At 39.1% G+C, this 18549-nt stretch overlaps 1 long non-coding RNA gene across 2 annotated transcripts in view; it reads right to left on the minus strand.

Annotated features, from left to right (window-relative positions):
• Window positions 1–3255: 3255 nt before the first annotated feature.
• LOC122880053 overlaps window positions 3256–18549 on the minus strand; it is a 106692-nt gene continuing 91398 nt past the window's right edge. Inside the window, exons 5-8 of one of the 2 annotated variants that reach the window (XR_006378824.1) lie at window positions 16435–16541; window positions 14206–14337; window positions 13968–14054; window positions 3256–3484 (exon numbers count right to left, since the gene is read on the minus strand). This is a non-coding gene — a long non-coding RNA (uncharacterized LOC122880053). Of the gene's footprint in view, window positions 3485–13967; window positions 14055–14205; window positions 14374–16434; window positions 16542–18549 lie in introns of both variants that reach the window. The other variant, XR_006378823.1, reaches the window with a different exon arrangement.

The raw sequence follows: 18549 nt of genomic DNA on the forward strand, positions 1-18549 counted from the left end.
CTCTGGATTGCCCAAGAATAGCAGAAAAAATATTACTGTCTCTTATTCTTTGTTTAATGTAGTTTGCACTGGAATCTGTGTTTCTGCAGCTCAGCAAACAGTCCAATACTGAAGGTCTTTGTGTTCAGACTGATATTCACACATTCAACACACACACACGAGCAGCCAGCAGGATAGTTCATTTCACTAGTTCCCCACCGGTATGTGACGTACACACACACACACACACACACACAAACACACCCTGCAGGTAAAGCCAGAAGTGGCCAGCATTCATCTCATTTATATCTCATCTATCTGCTGAATCATAATAACCACGGAGAAGCAGACGCATGGCAGGGAAACAAATGGGGAGAACCACTGAACCATTTGGTCAAATTTAATAAGGTGGATGCAGAGGAGGGCAACTTTTGTTTTCTAACAATCTTTTTTGTTCCTGGAACAGCAACTGGAACTAAAATATATTAGTTTGATAAACATTCCCTCATTGTCATGTAGAAAACACAGATTTCAAGGTTTCACTTTGAAAAGTTTTAGCAAAACACATTTCTTAGGAAATTACTTCTTGCTGTTTTATCAATTCAGAGAAGTGCAAGGTTTCAGGCATCAGCTGGGTCTACTAAGACATTTCAGGCTTTTACTTTAAGTTCAAATGTGTATGATGGTCAATGAACAAAAAATACAGACTGCACAAATCCCTGCCCACTGTGTATAAGCCTGTTAGCCTCTGAGAAAATACAACCACATATGCCAGAACAGAGGCCATGTTAGCCTTTATAATTACATGCTACTGTAAATACGCTTATGTTGTTCTGCGGAGGATCTTTAATCTACTGCCCACGCATTAACAATGTTGCTAAGTCCCAAGCAACAGCTTTCATGTTAGCATGCACTAACAGACCATGATGTTAGGATTGAAGCTAACCCTGGAAATAGCTTCATGTGACTGAGGGGGCTAGCTTTGATCCTCCTGTGTGCATTAGCCATGGCTCTATCTGGTTCAGATGACGGGCTGTATGCTTGGTTATCTCTCTGCTCCATAATGACATCTCTCCACACTTCTGACACATGTGGAGTGCTAAACACTACTGTATACCAAAGCTAAAGTATCAATTCTTACTTTAGTATGAACTTTGAGAGAGAAAGAACAAGCTGAGTTGGCTTCAAGTTCTGTAACTGTTGTTGTCAACCAGCCATTAAATACTGACACATCCAGTAATGAAGAATAAATGTGTCCTTGCTAAATCAATATGTAATGTGTTTTGTCCAAATTTTTATGCCAGAGTGGTCATACTAGGAGGATAATTATGAATCTGGTTTGGAGTGAAGTTGTTGGCCGAAACTACAGTTAAAGAACAAATCAATACAATGAAAAGACAGGATGGATGGAAAACAGACATACTTTGCTCAGTGCTATACTCCAGTGGGCAACACTTTCTGTGTGTGTGTGTGTGTGTGTGTGAGCGAAACAATGTAAGAGAAGAGTTTCCCTGTTTCTTGAACATAGCTTTATCCAGGCTAACAAGGAAGATCATTTGTGTGTAGTGGGGGTTTTGGCCTCTTCAGCTGGCTTCACTCAACATGTACCAAGAAAACCACTTTTTAACTATGAATCATGATATGACTTCAAACCAAGCATTATACTTAAAACACTCTGGAGCTGTTGATCACATTACACAATCTTCCTGAGCAGACGGAGTTTGCCCAGTTGTCATGGAATTGCAGATGTTATAGATGCTAAATTTTTCTGAGCACTTTCACACTTGTTCATGAAGAGAATAAACAAAAATCTGATATTTGATCTGCTGAAAAAGATTGCGTGATACAATCAACAGCTACTAAATTGACCTTGTAGTGAGATGTCTTTTTTTGTCAACTACTGTTTCTGAGGTCAAGAATTAATTTTCAATCTCAACTTTTAAGCTAACATGGATGAGAATTCCTTAAAGAGCTCAGAAAAATGTAAATTTGAACATTTACAATTTCATGACAACTGAGTAAAATATATCTGCTGAAGAAGATCATGTAATACAATCAAAAGTTCCAGAACAACTACTAAAAGAACCTTGTGGTGAATTTTGTTTTATCAAATACATGTGATGTAATTTCCAGTGGAAGTCACCAAATAAAAGTAGGTAGAATTAAGCTCAAAGGAACTATTGTTACCCTGACAACATAAAGAGCTAAATAAAATATATAGAGGGCAGGAAACAGGCTGATCAACGATGCTATGACACCCCACCATATGGTGAAGTGGTGGCAGAGCCTGAGGGAGGGCAGAGCAGCCAGAGACTGAGGGGTACAAGGAGTATTTCATGTCTGTCTGTAGGCTGTGACATTAACAACCAAAGGTGATTTAACTTCCTAATTCATCCACCTCTGTTATTTATGAACCAGCAAAGCTTTTTAGCAAGCGCTGATGGATCTCTCTTGCTCTTTATTCTCCAGCCCGGAGGATTTGGTAGCAGCATAAATAAAAAGTGAGATGGAAAAGGGAGGTGGAGAAAAGTGGGGAACAAAATAGTGTTGCAGAGGTGTGACAGGGTCATGGTTTGTTGCTAATCCACCCAGGATAATACATTTCATTTTAGAAAAGCCTTCTATTTGTTCCTTGTTCCAGGCCGTCCCTCAATTTCTGTCATTCTCTTGCTGCAGTGTCCATTCTCCAACATCCTTTGTCTCATCATGAAGTGTCTTTCTTATCTCAAAGTTATACTCTCCTCAAGTAATCTGTCTCTCTACAAAGCTTTCTAGGCCTGTATATCGCCCTCCACACACACAGTCTAGGTCCCCACACAGTACCCCAGTGTCGCTTAACTTCCCAACATTTGGCCTGAAGGCTGCTGTGATCTTCACTTCAGACTCTCGTCATATTGCCTGGAGAGCAGAATTGTCAGGATCCTCCAGATACAGAGTATACACACACACACACACACACACACAGAGGTGTATACACACACAGTTATTCATCTACTTCATCTCAATTGTGTGTGTTGTGATTACTTATTCTAAAACAGTCAGTTTGGATACCATTGATTCACAGTTTTATTTTGGTCTGACCCACAGACCAATTCCTTGAGATGGTTCTCCCAAGAAAAACTATAGGATTAGCGATTTCAGCAAAGGAGGAAATACTGTGATGTTTTTATATAGCCACAAAGGCTGCAGAGGGAGGAAGTAAGAGTGCGTCAACAAAATGTCTTTGTATCGTATGTACGATCTTCGAACCCCAAAAAATGCAGAATACCGTGAAGTCTTTGCAATCCAATACACACTTTATTTGTAATAAAGTTGAATAGTGGGAAGGGGCGTAGTAGTTCAGAGCGAAGCCAGCGGTGTAGAACTTAGAACCCCAGAAAAGTAGCAGTGATGGTGAACGAGCAATGTGGACTGATGACGACAGGCAAGGTGAAGCTGGCTGGAGAAGCAGGCAGACAGGAATCCAGGAAACAACATGAACGGTGATCATCAGCACCAGGTAATCCTTCAGGCAGAGCAAAAAGACAGGATCAAAAACACGAGGGAAAAACACACTTGCAAAAGGTACTTAGCTTAGGAAGCACCTTGACATAGTTGTCGTACAATATACAGGGACGATCTGGCGTTGGTGTAGTGGAAGAGCCTGGCATATAAGCTGTGAAGACTGATGAGTAGATAGGAGACAGGTGTGCCGGTGATCAGCAGCAGGTGGGGGTTCCTGGAGCCAGGCAGGTAACACACACACACACACACACACACACACACACACACACACACACACACACACACACACACACACACACACACACACACACACACACACACACACACACACACACCACACACCACACACACACACACACACACACACACACACATATCCAAAGACAAGTAGGGGACACACAAGACACACCAGGAAGGGGAACACAACAGAGAACACAGGGCTGGAGAGGAAAAGGTGGCAGACTACCACACTTTGACATTTTGACGACGCTGGTGTCAAACCATGACCATGATCATTCCCTGATCTCAACCAAGTAATTATTTTAATGAAAACCCTTAACCAAGTGGTATTTGTGCCTAAATCTAACCAAACTTTAACCATCCTGCCCATAGGGCAGTCTGATCAGAAAACACTTTATTTTATTTTTAGGTAAGTAAATTCCAGATAATTAACAGGTATTTTTCTCTGAAGTTTCCTGGAAATAAGAACATCATTATATAATTACATTCATATGGAAATAAGAGAGTGATCAGTTGGTACGCTTCCAATTAAGTCTAAATGCTAAGCTAGCGTTACCTTGAGACTTTTGGTCAGTGTACTGCAGGTCAGCTGATAATGCAAAAATGTGAAATTTGTCTACAGAGAAACATACAATTCAGCATATATGAAGAATAAAGTTTCCAATAATAAATAAATGTTTACTTGGGTTCAAATGAAATAGTTCTTTCAAGGAAATTCCTCTGGATAATAATTACCTCAGCACAGGTAATTGAACTAACTAAAATAACAGTCTCAGAACTGGGCCTTTTTTCTTGTAATTCGTACTAAATGATGCAGTTCTTTCCAAAAATGCTCATACATGCATGTGTTGTTCTGGAGGGCAGTTACAAAAACACATTGTGGGGTTTAATTTGAAAAACTTCCAATACCAATGCTCTCTCATTCCTTCCACTTCTATCAATATTTAACAGCGATGGGATAATTTTCACTGACGTGACAAGGAAACAACACCCATGACAGTTGTGTGATGGTGTGTGTGTGTGTGTGTGTGTGTGTGTGTGTGTGTGGTAGTGCATTTATTTTCTGTCTCAACATGTTCCACATCACTGATTACTGTGACTTGATAATGTGTTATTTGTTTTGTTGAGGTGAGACTGTAGGATGAAAAACACACGCTGTAAGCATTTTTCTTCTTGAAGCAGGAAGACGGGAACTTGGCTTGAGGTCACTGGTATTTATTCTGAGTTGCCTTTTATGATATGACTAACAAGCCATTGAAATCAGAGCTACAAACCCTTGGCATATTAAAATTAAATGAGATTTGTTCCTGCTGTGATGCTCACTCAGTTTAATACAGTACATGGTACGGACCTCAGGCAATCACTATTGTTTTCCTGACTTCTTTTTCACTTTTCATTGTTAGACTCTGTTTTCAAAGTGCTTTCAGTTTTTGGACTTTTGACTCCATTAGTTTAAAATACTCTCTAATTATGCCTGGAGTTGCGGTTGAGCATATAAGTCAGTCTTGACACTATTAAAACCTGAGCCTAGTCAGAGCCACTGCAGCATTTAATTTCCCCAAACACTATTAAAACAACATTTTCTATAAGTTCCTGTCTTTTTGCTTTCAACTTTACCACTGTTGACAGTGACACCAATTTTGTTTCATATCTTAACAAGGTGGGTCAGTAGCAGTAACGTAGTTCATATCTTAGACCAGTCATGTCTTAGGCAGGCTCTTGATAATGAACGATAATACAGATTTTTTTCTTGTAAACTCAACAAGCTGTATTTGATCCCATAAATGCCTTTGTGGCTGAGATTCAGCACAAACTTGTTCTATTTTTTATGTTAAGCGATTTAATGTTAAACAAGCCTTGAACAAAACTTGCTCCAGCTCTTAATGACATGTGTGGAGCTTCTTTGTTGACTAGTGTATTTAATACATGAAAAGGAAGCAAGTGTTATGTTGCATTTTATGCTTGGCCAGGTCACACATACCCAGTGGCAATTCTGAAAGGGCAGCCCTCTGCATACCTTAGGGTTGAGTACATTTCCTCAGGCAGACAGTATAAAATCTGATACTTACTACTTACTGGTTAGCTCTGTTTTGTAAACATACTACAACCTTTTTTTGCAGATGTGTCAACTACTGACAACCAACACCAACTTGGCAAGCCTGGACAGATACAGTATCACCATGTATTGGGAATGGGCTCAATGTCTCTATTTCAGTTGGTCATTATATCCAGAAATTGCAGCTCAACATTGACTGATGGTGCATGTAATCCTGTAATCCAGATCTGTCTCTCTTTCACCCCTCCCTCTATTTATACAGTTTATTTCTGTGTTGTGCAGCATCTAGTTGTGTCTCTGTGCCATTTTGACTCTCCCGTGCTCCTCTGGACTGCCTGTGATAATTGGGCACTGCCTGCTATTTGTAATCCTCCCTTTGTCTCCCTTCACCATATAATGCATTACAAAAATACACAACTACAAAATTGTTGTACATACCCATATACAAAGCCCCGGAATGAAATTACAAGTCAACCAGATTTTTACAATACCAATGCTAACTATGGCTATCTGCACGATCAAATAATTTATTTGAAATTAAAACACAGATTAAATGGAACTGTGAGATTTAATGTTTGTAATATCAAGTAGATCCAGAAGCAAAACCTCACCTTTAATCCTCTAACTGAAACTAAATCTGTTTGATATGCTGTTGCTCATACCAAGTTCCAATTCCAAGACCCAATCTCCAATCAGTGTTTAAAAGGACATGCCTCTGGTGACTGAGACAATATAATCTCCAAATCTTTAAGACCTGATCTAATATCAGCCTCTGGCACAAAAGCTACACCTCTTATCCCATCATACATTATGTAAATCTTTGCTTGCTGTTCCAGGGTCAGTTGAGGGGAGCGGTGGCAGACATGTGAAGCCCTGCAGGATCTGATGTGAGTTCCGCTGATGTCTGGTTAAACCACCCGCAGGGCAAGCAAGGCTGTCTGCAAGATACGGCCAGACTGACCTCAGAGCTGCCTGTCACCTTATCTCTCTCCACAGGGACACACGCACACTCTCAACGTATTTCCAACCATTTTTCTGCTTTTAGTGGGAGCTACTCCTTTTACACTTTATATTTAGATGAGGTTCTCACCCAGCTCTCTTACCAGGGAGGAGGATTGGAATATAAAAGAGAGGATATAAGTGAGATAAGAGAGGTTGACGTACAGCATTGGTTCTTGAAATGGCGAGTTTTGTGTATATGGCACAATGTAATTCAGCTGTGTGAACTGGATTAGGAAGCTCGTTCTATCGTTTTAATGCCAGGAGAGAGAAGAGGTGAAGCGGAGTAGAAAACTAAATTGCCAGTGGAAGCAAGGAACAAGGTGTTCAAGCCTGGACCCAAGCCAAGACGTGTGGGGGGCCTTGATAGCTTGTACGCAACAACAGGGTTTTGAAATTGAATTTCAACAGGCACTCAGCACCTAGTGAAGTGGGTTTAGAAGGGACAGAATTAAAGAATTTAGAAAGGTTGCTGTAAGACAAAGGGTGGTGTAGCAATGTCAGTGAGTTGTAGAAGCTAGAGAGAAGATTTTGGGGGCCCAGCTAATATGATGTTATAGTAGGCCAGATAGGAGATGACTATGACTGGCTTATTTTAGTGAGACCAGTGAGTTGACAACGCAGGGTCGCCCAGCAAAAAAACTTGAAAAAACCTTTACCGCAACACAATGCAACATTACGGTGGGCGACTGTAGCTTAGTAGAAGAGTGGGTCGTCCACCAATTGGAAGGTAGGCGGTTCGATCGGCTTCCCCCAGCCCACATGTCGAAGTGTCCTTGGGCAAGACACTGAACCCCAAATTGCTCCTGAGGTGTGTGAATGGTTAGTTACTTTGCTAACTATTTAGTATACATCACTGTGTGAATACGGTGAATGTGATATGTAGCTGAAGCGCTTTGAGTAGTCAGAAAGAGAAAGGCGCTATATAAGTACAGTCAATTTACTGCGTTGGCCAATCAAATACATGCAAGCACACATTCCTGGTAGATCACTTTGTAACATCATTGGCTTAATTGTTGACTGTTTACCTTGCATTTGTTGAGACATATAGGATAAAATGATTGTCGCCTTGATAACTTTCCAGAGTAATAAAATCCTGTCACATAACATTTCACAACTGTTAAAAACTATTTTGGCATGTGATAAGCCTTCAAAGTTATGGATCTCAATCAGGATTTACATCACCTCACCAGCACCTGAAGAAAAATCCCCGACCAAAGCAGCCTCGTTTGAATGCAGAGCCATTTTCACAATGCAAATCTTGTCAAATTCGCTTGTAAGCACATCTCAGAGGAATCAAGTATTTCAAATGGTTTTCTCAACATCCTCCAACCTCTTTTCACTCTCATTTACTGCAATTATAACTTTTTTGCACAATCAAAAACAGCAAAGAAGTTTTTTCACGTCACTGTTGCTTGTATACATTAAAAAGGTCTCTAACAGATCTGGTAATGAAAATTTGAACTTATCATTTACTGACAGCACTGCCATTATCAACCAGGCGGTGCAACCCAACCTGATGTACATTTCTCAATAGCAGACTGTGGTGTGGCTTGGTTATGTGGAAGAGTGGCTGGATATTTTCAGTATTTAAACAGCAACATTTGGATACAAAAAGCCAAAAATTAAAATTTTCCTTAAAGAATAAACAAAATAGCGTTACACTTTATTTGGCTAATTCACCTACAGATAGTTTGTATCATTTCAACAGCTTATTAGTTGAGATTCAACAATTCAACTGTTTCACAAATAAAATCATTTTCTACACAAAAAACATAGGGTAGGGTTAGGGTATGTTCATGAATTGTCACATATACTCTGATCATCTGATCATCTACAGACAAAGCATAACAGTTGAAATGTTACAAATACTCTTGAAACTATCTGTAGGCAGACTGTCCAACTAGTGTTACCCAAAATAATGACCCTCACTCACTACTAAATCTCGTTTTTTTTAAATGAAAGACAAATCCAGAATCTTTCAGTAATTTCACAAACGATCAGAAATCACCTTTCAACAAATATCAGTGCATTTGATCAGCCTAATTCAAATAAGCCTTAACTCTGAGCATCAGTTTTGAAATGAATAATGCAGAGATGGAGAGGAGAAGGAAATGCTAATATTTACTGCAGGACAATAAAGCTGATGGAAGAAGAGCCTGAAGTCACTAGAGAACAATTAGGGAGATAATGTGAGAGTAATAACTAAACCTCTTTAATAAAATATGAATATATGAAAACAGATGATTCCCACAGGCTTTAATTGTGTCTGTGTGTACAGTATATCAGTGTAGTATCATTATACACTCATGTCATTTTTGTCTGATGAACTCAGTATGTCAGAAATCATATAAAGCTCTGCAAGAACATGTAAGCAGAAAGAAAAGAGAAAGGAAAAAGTAAGCATGTAAATAAGAGGCTGAAAATGAGGAATGAAGCTGGAAACAGAGAATGAATCGAGAGAGAAAAAGAGAGTCAGAGTCAGGAATAGAAAATGAAAGAGAACAAAGAAAGAGGGACTATAATGAGGAAAAAAAACAGATGAGTGAGCCCACAGGCTTAATGCAGTGTCCTCTCTCTGCAACAAAGCAAACTAAACAGATAAGCTCTTGTAACTAAGGTACTGTCTGTTTAATAAATGACCCGCCCTGAAAAGAATACTGTACAATGCCAACAACACTATTCACATTAACAAAACACTGGTGGAGAAGAAAAGTAATTAAACCGACAACACAAAAAAGACAGAGACGGATTCTTTAATAAAACAAACAGGGGAGTGTGGAAGAACAGGTCCCCATTTAAACAGAGGTGTTGTTTAAAATGCTTTACGGCCTGGCCCAGATCCCCTCACACACAATACAATACAGTCAAGAATGAAAATCAACAACACAATCCTGACAAGATAATAATAGAATTAGATTAGTGAGATAGGCCGTGTGCTCTGGAGGATAATACACTCTATAGCTCAGTATGTTTACTGAGTTTTAAAACCTTCAGGCAATGATATATATGACAATTACTGCGATCATGGAGGTGTTGCATAGCAATCTAGCAATTATCCCCATTAAGGTGTGTGAGAGTGTAAAAGGAGGTCAAGAGAAGTTGGAGGAGCCATTATGTACTCGTAATTAACATACAGGACCTTTCACTGTTGCCATAGCAAGCAGCTGTTGCAGATTAACAACTGAGTACACATCAACCCGAACACCCACACATGCATTTGATATTTGCATGTAGGATGTTTGCTTAGCTCTCTTAGCATGAGTATACAACAATCAGGTAAATCAGACAAGAGCTCTAACTAATCAGGAAATTATTAGACAAAATAAGTGTTGAATTTACACATAATCTCTCTTGTAAACAGAAACAGGATCTCATTTCCCAATTCACTTCAGTAGATGTGAAATGTAAATGATGACAGTAGATGAAGTGACATAAAGGCAAACTTCAAATTCAAAACATTTTCACCCCAGTAGATAATACAAATTTTCCATCCAGCTCACTAACACATTATCCAAGATAGGATGTAAAGACAGACACAGAGACAATGCCAAAGGTAGACTTTGGTTTTTCCAACAATATCACTCGTAGCAATACACAGCCCTGCCTTCTAGAAATTCTGTTTATATATTGCTAAATTGTGGTGTCAAACATAATTGCTTCATCGATTACACTCACAGTCAACGTTTATTTTTTTGAGTGAATGAAGCTCTACATTTATGTAACTCACCTGAGTCGTAAGGAGATGATCGGGGTGGATGGTAGGTGTACAAAGTGCAGGACTTCGATAGCAGAGACTGGGGTTTGTGTCCACAGTACCGTCTCTGGCTAGGTTCAGGCAACAAAAGCACTTTGATTGGGGTTTTCAGGTAAATCCCTGCTGACTTTTTCTGTATTAAACCTAGATCTTTCCCTAACTTTAACCAACTGCTGTGAGTGCCTAAACATAAAAAAGTTTAATAATGCTGTAGTCACTACGAACGGATATCGTATTGCGAGATTTGATATTTTGGTTGAAAACAATTCGAAATACGATGTCAGTGAAAACATGACTGATACGTCCAATATCAACATTTCTGCGACTTGCCAGTTTCTTAATTAACACCATTTGTAATTATGTTAATAGAAAACGTAATCTGGCCAGCATTAAGTTTCCTCCAAAATTTGCTGTTGCAAATTAGTTTTATATAAACTTAATTTATAATCAATAAAGCATGATTATGGATATGTTGAGGCATTCACAGCACTTGGTTAAGGTTGGAGATGGTGGTCCTGGTAAAATATTACAAAACTCAACAGTGACTTCAAGCAGGAGACAAGATGTGTTTTCTTTTTTAACATGTGAACAAAACCACAATGTTTCCCTAACCACAGTGCTTTTGATGCCTAAGCCCAACTGCATGTGGGACTCCTGCATTTTGTCTGCCCATAACCACCTCCTTACGACCTGAGTGGCATTCTAAAAGGTACTACTTCTTTCTGAAAATGACTGCATCTCTCTAACCCTGTTTGTTTGTTTTCCACAAGCTCTCTCTCTCTCATCAAGATTTTTTGGAACTGTATCTTCGTCCTCCAGGAGATTCAGCCTCTCCTCTTGTCTCTCTCTCTCCCTTGTGTGTCTGTTCCTTTCTCCTGTCTGTGTGGATGGTGTGCTTAAGTTCTTCCTCTTGTGAGTCTATGTAGTCTGTCCTCTTCCAGGTCTCCATCGTGCTCCTCTCCACCATGGAGACCTGGGAGTGTCGTGTGACTCAGGTCCTATCTGTTTGCCTACACCAGACGTGGCTCAACGTCCTCCTGTATCCATTCTTTATGTTACAATCTATTCATAACTTTGTCATCATGATTGTCCATACTGTAATTTCATCATGTTGGTATATTCTGTATAATCTATATTCCTGGGAGAGGAATCCCTCCCCTGTTGCTCTTTCTGAGATTTCTTCCCTTTTTTCCTCTTTAAAAGGTTTTTTGGGAGGATTTTTTCCTCATCCGAATTGAGGGTCTAAGGATAGAGGGTGTCGTATGCTGTACAAATAGTAAAGCCTCCTGAAGCAAATTTGTGATTTGTGATACTGGGCTAAATAAAATTTACTTGACTTGACTACTACTACTATTGCAGGTAGCATAATACAGGCAGATATTACATTTTCTACCAAAATGTAAAAATAATTTCTAGGAGAAAGCGTTACAGATGCATGCCATCTAACTCTCTACACTATAAATTAATAACAACTGTGTATTATCCAGATATGTTCCATTGTCATTCATCATTGGTCCTAAACCGATGAGTTTTGTTCTTTATATTGCTGGGTCTTACCAGCAGTGCAAGGCAAGGGAAGCCTCACTCATAACAGTAGTTTATATAAGACATTGAGATGAAGTGTTAAAGTAATAATCTTGACATAAGCAGAGGAGAAAGCTTAAAGAAATAATAGTGAGTAATGAGCAGAGGATCTATTCAATTTCCCTGTTTTTTCATAAAATTTAGCCATTCATCTCATCTCCATTCCAGAAACTAAATATTTTGGGGTCTAAATAGATTATTTCAGATGCTTTCTTTTTCACATAATCATTTTCTGTATTTCAGCATAAAAGGGCACTGTATTTAAAAGGACACAGAGAGATGATTTACAAAGGTCCATAGTCACACACACTCTCTCTCTTTCTCATGACACATACACACAGCCAAAATTACTTTCATATTTGAAAAAGAAAGATCCAAACAATACTCCTTCTGTCTCTGTCCATTTCCTTCTCCTTCAGACATTTAATTCCTTGTATTTTTCTCATCATTATCCAGTCTGTCTCTCTCTCTGTCTTGTGCTTGCAGTTGTGTTTGCCCTAAATTTCATGAAAACAGAGCCTAACAACTTTTTATACCAAACAAAACAGACCGCAAGGGAGTCAGTAAATTGTGTCCCCATTTCTTTTCTGCTCTTCTCTTTCACTCTTTCACTCTTTCACTCTATCTGTGTTCAGGAGAGCAAATACTGCAGAAAAGGAAAAGTCACACAACAACAGAATGATGGACAGAGAGCCACAGAAACAGAGGTGAGGAGAAAGATACAGTGACCTGCACGTCAAGCTTGACTAAGCAGAAACTTTTTACAAAACGGACCAAGAGAAACAGACAAAACTCTCTCTTTTACTCTAACTATCTCTCACTCTCTCTCACTCTCTCTCATGCACACACACACAGTCATATACACACAAACACAAACTTCAACTTTTGCACTCTGGAAACAAAATTGGCTGACCAAATTATCCCCGTAGGTGCTTATTTCACTCTGTACCTCTCTTTCTTCTCATTGTATCTCCATCTCTGCTTCTCTCCATCTCATTTTACTCCCCTCTGACTGAGTTAGACTTAATTAACCTTTATGAAAGCGGAAAGTGCAATATTATCACAATATTATAGTCTGATTCAATCAGAGTTCTGACTGAAATTTGACTAAAGTAAGTATTTAAACAAGTGAAAGCCAATTACTTTAGAAACCTATTGGAATACATCAAGCTTTTAGGAGTTGGTCAACTTTGTGAGTTGCACACAATAGAGTAGACACAAAAATAATCCAACTGTCCATATGACTGGCATTATATAGCTTTATCTCAAAAGTGACAGCCTGCAGGTCTAAATGTAGTATAACCCAGCAGTCAACAGAGTTATAAGGGTGATCATAGTATTTATGCTTTAATAAATAAACTGGAAATTTAATCAATGACTGGATCAATAGGGAAAATTCCCCAAAACAACATTGCTTTGCTAACCACTAGAATGTCTCGAGGCAGATGAAAAGCTATTATCTCTCAAACAGTGAATTAATTAATTTAAGGGCCCAGGAATAATTATAGACATTCAGTGAGTTATTAAATAGGCCAGTGTGGAGTGCTGATGAGGAAGCATTTAACAATAAGTTATCATAAAAATGTTAGTGGCTTATCTAACAGCATGCCTTATGAAACATTTTTGATGACGTAAATCAGATTTGTAAGAGGCTTCACAAAATTAAAGTCAGCGCTGCTGTACACATACTGTACACACATTTCTGACTATAACAGATCAGTCTAGCCAATTCAACACAAAAACCACACCACAAGATGAATGACTTCTTTATATCCTTGATGTTTTAATAGTTTGTAACAGAAATATGTGGTTTAATAACATTACGTCGGGCCAGCTACCCAACCTTACCGTGCATTCTGCCACAGATCTGCAGCAACGTCTTGTGACAACATCCCGACTATATGCTCTTTTCCAACAATTAGGTTTGGCAGGATCCTGCAGTGAATTTCAATATACTTATCAAAGTATAGCAACAGTGGATTAATAACTTAACTGCACATACTTTTAATAATTGCTGAGGTCAGAGGAGAAAGACGGAGGAGAATGGTTGGAAGAAAACAGGGAAAGGTTGTTGATAATGGCTTACGTGATGTATATCCAATCTGCCGAGCTTCTTCTTCTGAATACAGAACTGAGGCAAGGAATTCATTTAACAGCTGATTCAAGGATTCACTGCTTTCACATGATCACGTCCTTCTGCTGCAAGAGTGACAGGCTCCTGTCAGACATGTATGACATAACAGAGATACACAATCTGAAATTGGAAAGAGAGAGATGAGAACAATGAGGAAAAGGGTGGATGAGGAAGACAAGGAACTAGCTGTCTTCATCATTTGATTTGTCTGTGCAGGACAGATCAGCAGGACCCAAAACAAATGTTGCAGGTGCTGGATATATTCACTCTAATGCAGGCGGGAGTGGGTATTTACCATTATTATCTTGGTAGGACCACAAGATAAAATTTCATACATCTGAAAACATGTTAACTTTTTTGCACATAGCACTGATGCTACAGAGGATGAAAGTTTTGTAGCACAGGCCACAAAATTGTAGCACAAGTATACAATGTCTGTTACCATCTCCAAAAACAACCACAAACAGGCATGTAACAACGTGCATACAGGGCCCACAAAATCCAAACCAAACCAAACAAGAAATGTTTTCAGACAAACATTTTCTTTATTTGCCCATAATGGTAAATTACAGGGACATAACACCTCTTGCTATACAAAACATCCATATATTAGGCTTCAAATGAGCAGTACAAATCTCAGTAAATTTATATCATCATACATACAATATAATTTATATTAAATTCATATTGATCATACAGCATAAATCTGTAAAGTGTTTTTGTTCTCTTATAGTGATTTACACAAACAAACATAGGAAGCGGTGTAACAACTAAAAACTAGAGTCAAGTTATTGGCCACAGCTAGGGTCTGTGGGCAGTCATCACTTAAAAGGAGTCATTATATAGGCTATTCACTCAATACAAAACAAGCAATATTTACATACTTTGCAACATTTTTCCCTGTTGTTTCGCCTTTATGTTCATTTGGAAGTGTTTCATTTATTTTCTCATTTGTTTCTTCCTCACAGGCTCGCGTGGGGTTTTGGTTTTGATTGATAACTTGAAAATACCGCTTAATTTTCTTATGTCATCTAGCTCGACTTGCTGAGGCAACTGTATAGGAATTATGGGACTGTTCCCTAGGAATCGTGGGAATTGGATGTATGGACTCTACGCAGCCTGGGACGTGGTTTTTAATCACACGATAGACTACAACTACCAAGTAGAATAGCGATGTGCCATCGATTCACTTCACACACAAACAAGCACACAAACCCTCACCTCACACAAAGAAGCAGCTCTGTCTCACACACACACGCATCGCAAAACTGTATCGCACAGTTTCTACTGCTGTAATTTCATTCATAGCACAGACCGTTTTTTTTTCATAGCATGTGCAACATATATGTTGCAGTGTACAGCCCTGATGAAAATATGAAAGGCTGTATATACATACACTGCCATCCAGTACACCAGATGCCTCTAAACTTCAAATAAAGTTCAGTTTCAGTTTAATATGTTTCTCTTGCTCACCCACTTATATCTTGCTCTCTGTTTTGAATAATAGAGCAGTCAGTCACATGATTTTTGTTTTCGTGTTAGCAACGTTAGAAAAGGCTAACCCTAATCCACTTTGATTTATAACCAATAACACTATCACTTGTGAGCACCAGCATCTGGTTTGTATTTGTTGCTATGGGAAATAGCATAAACTATGAGAGATACAGGAAAACCATCCATAATGTTTTTATTTACCTTTAGTTGCCAAAGCCTCAAGCTGCAGCTGTTTCTTTTAATTTGTAGACATTTAATAAGACTTATTTTCAGTTAACGTCTTGTAAAGGTATCTTATATATTAAATATTTGAGTAACTGTATTAGCATTTCTTTTGACTAAAAAAAATATTTTTCTGTAAGATGATGTGGACAGATTTTAAGTAGATTAACAGTGTTGCAGGTGGGAGAGATCTGAATCTTAGCAGTAACTTGTCAGACTGTGATGGTGCTTCTGCTGAGCGAGCAGTAATGGTTGGAAATCCTTTAAGAACAAGTGGAAAAACAGTCCTGCTGCAGACTCCTAAAATAAGATATGTAAGCTGTTTGGTAACAACTACAGCTATGTTGATAGAATATCTGCCTTACAAATAAGGTTGTCTTTAATAATCCACAACCTAGACAGGATGTAGTCTCAATGAAATCAGCTTCGATATTTGCATGTATCTGTTTGTTTGTTTGTGTGTACCTGTGTATGTCGGGGTTTCTCTGCTGACCATCAAAGCACAGGACAGCTTCCAGTAAGAATCCATTAGTCCAGTAACAACCACATCAAGCCCAAATAGCCTCTGTCAGCTGAGAGTCAGAGAGCCTTGGTTAATATTTGAAGACTTCAAAGATAAAACACAGAGAACAGACTCACATCTGTAATGTCATGATGAAAAGCAAACTGGACCAGTTCCATCAATGATAACATGCTGACTGACTCAAAGTCAGAATGTTACTTTGGGTTTGTACATCACAGGCTTGCATCATGGTGCCTTACATCATGGTAGAGTATCTTTGGAAAAACTTAGATTCCATATTCTACAGATTACTGTGATCAATACGAGCCTACTATGTCTAGATATTACCTTTAAATGATGGAACAGAATTGATGTGATTCAGTGCTGAGTCATTCAAAGTTAATCAGGAACAGAGACAGAGAGAAGAAAATTGTTTAATTTACAGTCAGACTTTCCCATCTTACCGACATTGTCAATTTGAATGGATTGTTTTGTACCTATTGTAATCCTCAATTTCCTGGTAGAGGATTTTGTTTGGACCTATTCACAGTTTCCTCCAATTTAGTTTCTCTGGTGTGTATGGGGGGATACTGTTAATTTAAGCTTGCTTAGTCAGAAAAAGTGTTAAAAATGAAGACTGTCCTTAATAGACTGACCTCAAGAAAAATACTGAACTCTGCCCCCCGCTGATTCCACTGTCCCCTCATATACCTTAACCTTAAATGCTGCTATATTGTTTTTGCTGTTCATTTGCACTACCGGACTATTTATTTATACATATACTGCATCATTTGCACTCCAGTACTATGTACTGAATACTGCAATAACTCATCTACTGCACTGTTAACTATTTCTGTCCACAATTTTCACTACTTAATATTCATTGCACTACTTCCATCAGTATACTTCTGTTTATAGTAATGCCATCTGTATATAATGTCCATAGTATCACTTGTAAAAAAATATTTTCATAATACTGCTCTATCCTGCATTTATGCACATATTTTATATCCTGCACTTGCTTATTGCACTTCTGGTTAGACCTAAACTGCATTTCGTTGCCTAGTACTTGTACATGTGTAATGACAATAAAGTTGACTCTAATCTAATCATATATACTGTATAGTGGGTGGTATATGTGTCATCCACAAGCTCGGGTCTTCTGGGACCTGGGAGTTTGAGGGTTCTGCACAGTATATTAGCTGTTCCTAGGACTGCACTCTTCTGGACAGAGACTTCAGATGTTGGACCTGGAATCTGCTGGAGTCACTCTCCCAGTTTGGTGGTCACAGCCCCCAGTGCTCAGATTACCACTGGCACCACTGTTGCTTTTACTCTCCACATCTTTTCTAGCTCCTCTTTCAGCCCTTGGTATTTTTCAAGCTTCTCGTGTTCCTTCTTCTTGATGTTGCTGTTGATTGGGATTGCTACATCTATCACCACTGCCTTCTTCTGCTGTTTGTCAATCAACATGATTTCTGGTAGGTTAGCCATCACCAGTTTGTCAGTCTGGATCGGGAAGTCAAACAGGATCTTAGCTTGGTCATTCACAACTACCTTAGGAGGTGTCTTCCATTTTTACCTTGGGACTTCCAGCCCATACTCATGGCACCCATGTATGCTGTTCCTGCCTGCATCTTACAACATGCTGTTATGTGCTGAACTGTCTCAGGGGCATCTTTGCATAGTCTGCATCTGGGGTCCTATCTGGTGGGGTAGACCCCAGCCTCTATTGATCTTGTATTGAGTGCCTGTTCTTGTGCTGCCATGATTAGTGCTTCTGTGCTGTCCTTTAGTCCAGCCACTGGTAGGATTTCTTGATATCAGCCACTTCGTCTATCTGTCGGTGGTACATGCTGTGTAGGGGCTTGTCTCTCCATGATGGTTCATCCGCCTCCTCCTCATCCTCTGGTTTCTGCATGTTTGTTGTACCTCATCAATCTCTAGTTGTGATAGGAGCTGCCGCTTGCTTGGAGATGTTCCATATATCCCATAGAGTCTGCATATAACCCCTCTCACCGGGGGTTGCTTGTATAGTAGCATTGCAACAGTTCCATATTTTCTGCTCTAGTCCATGA

Source organism: Siniperca chuatsi, linkage group LG8 (genome assembly GCF_020085105.1).
Source record: "Siniperca chuatsi isolate FFG_IHB_CAS linkage group LG8, ASM2008510v1, whole genome shotgun sequence".
Lineage (NCBI taxonomy): Eukaryota > Metazoa > Chordata > Actinopteri > Centrarchiformes > Sinipercidae > Siniperca > Siniperca chuatsi.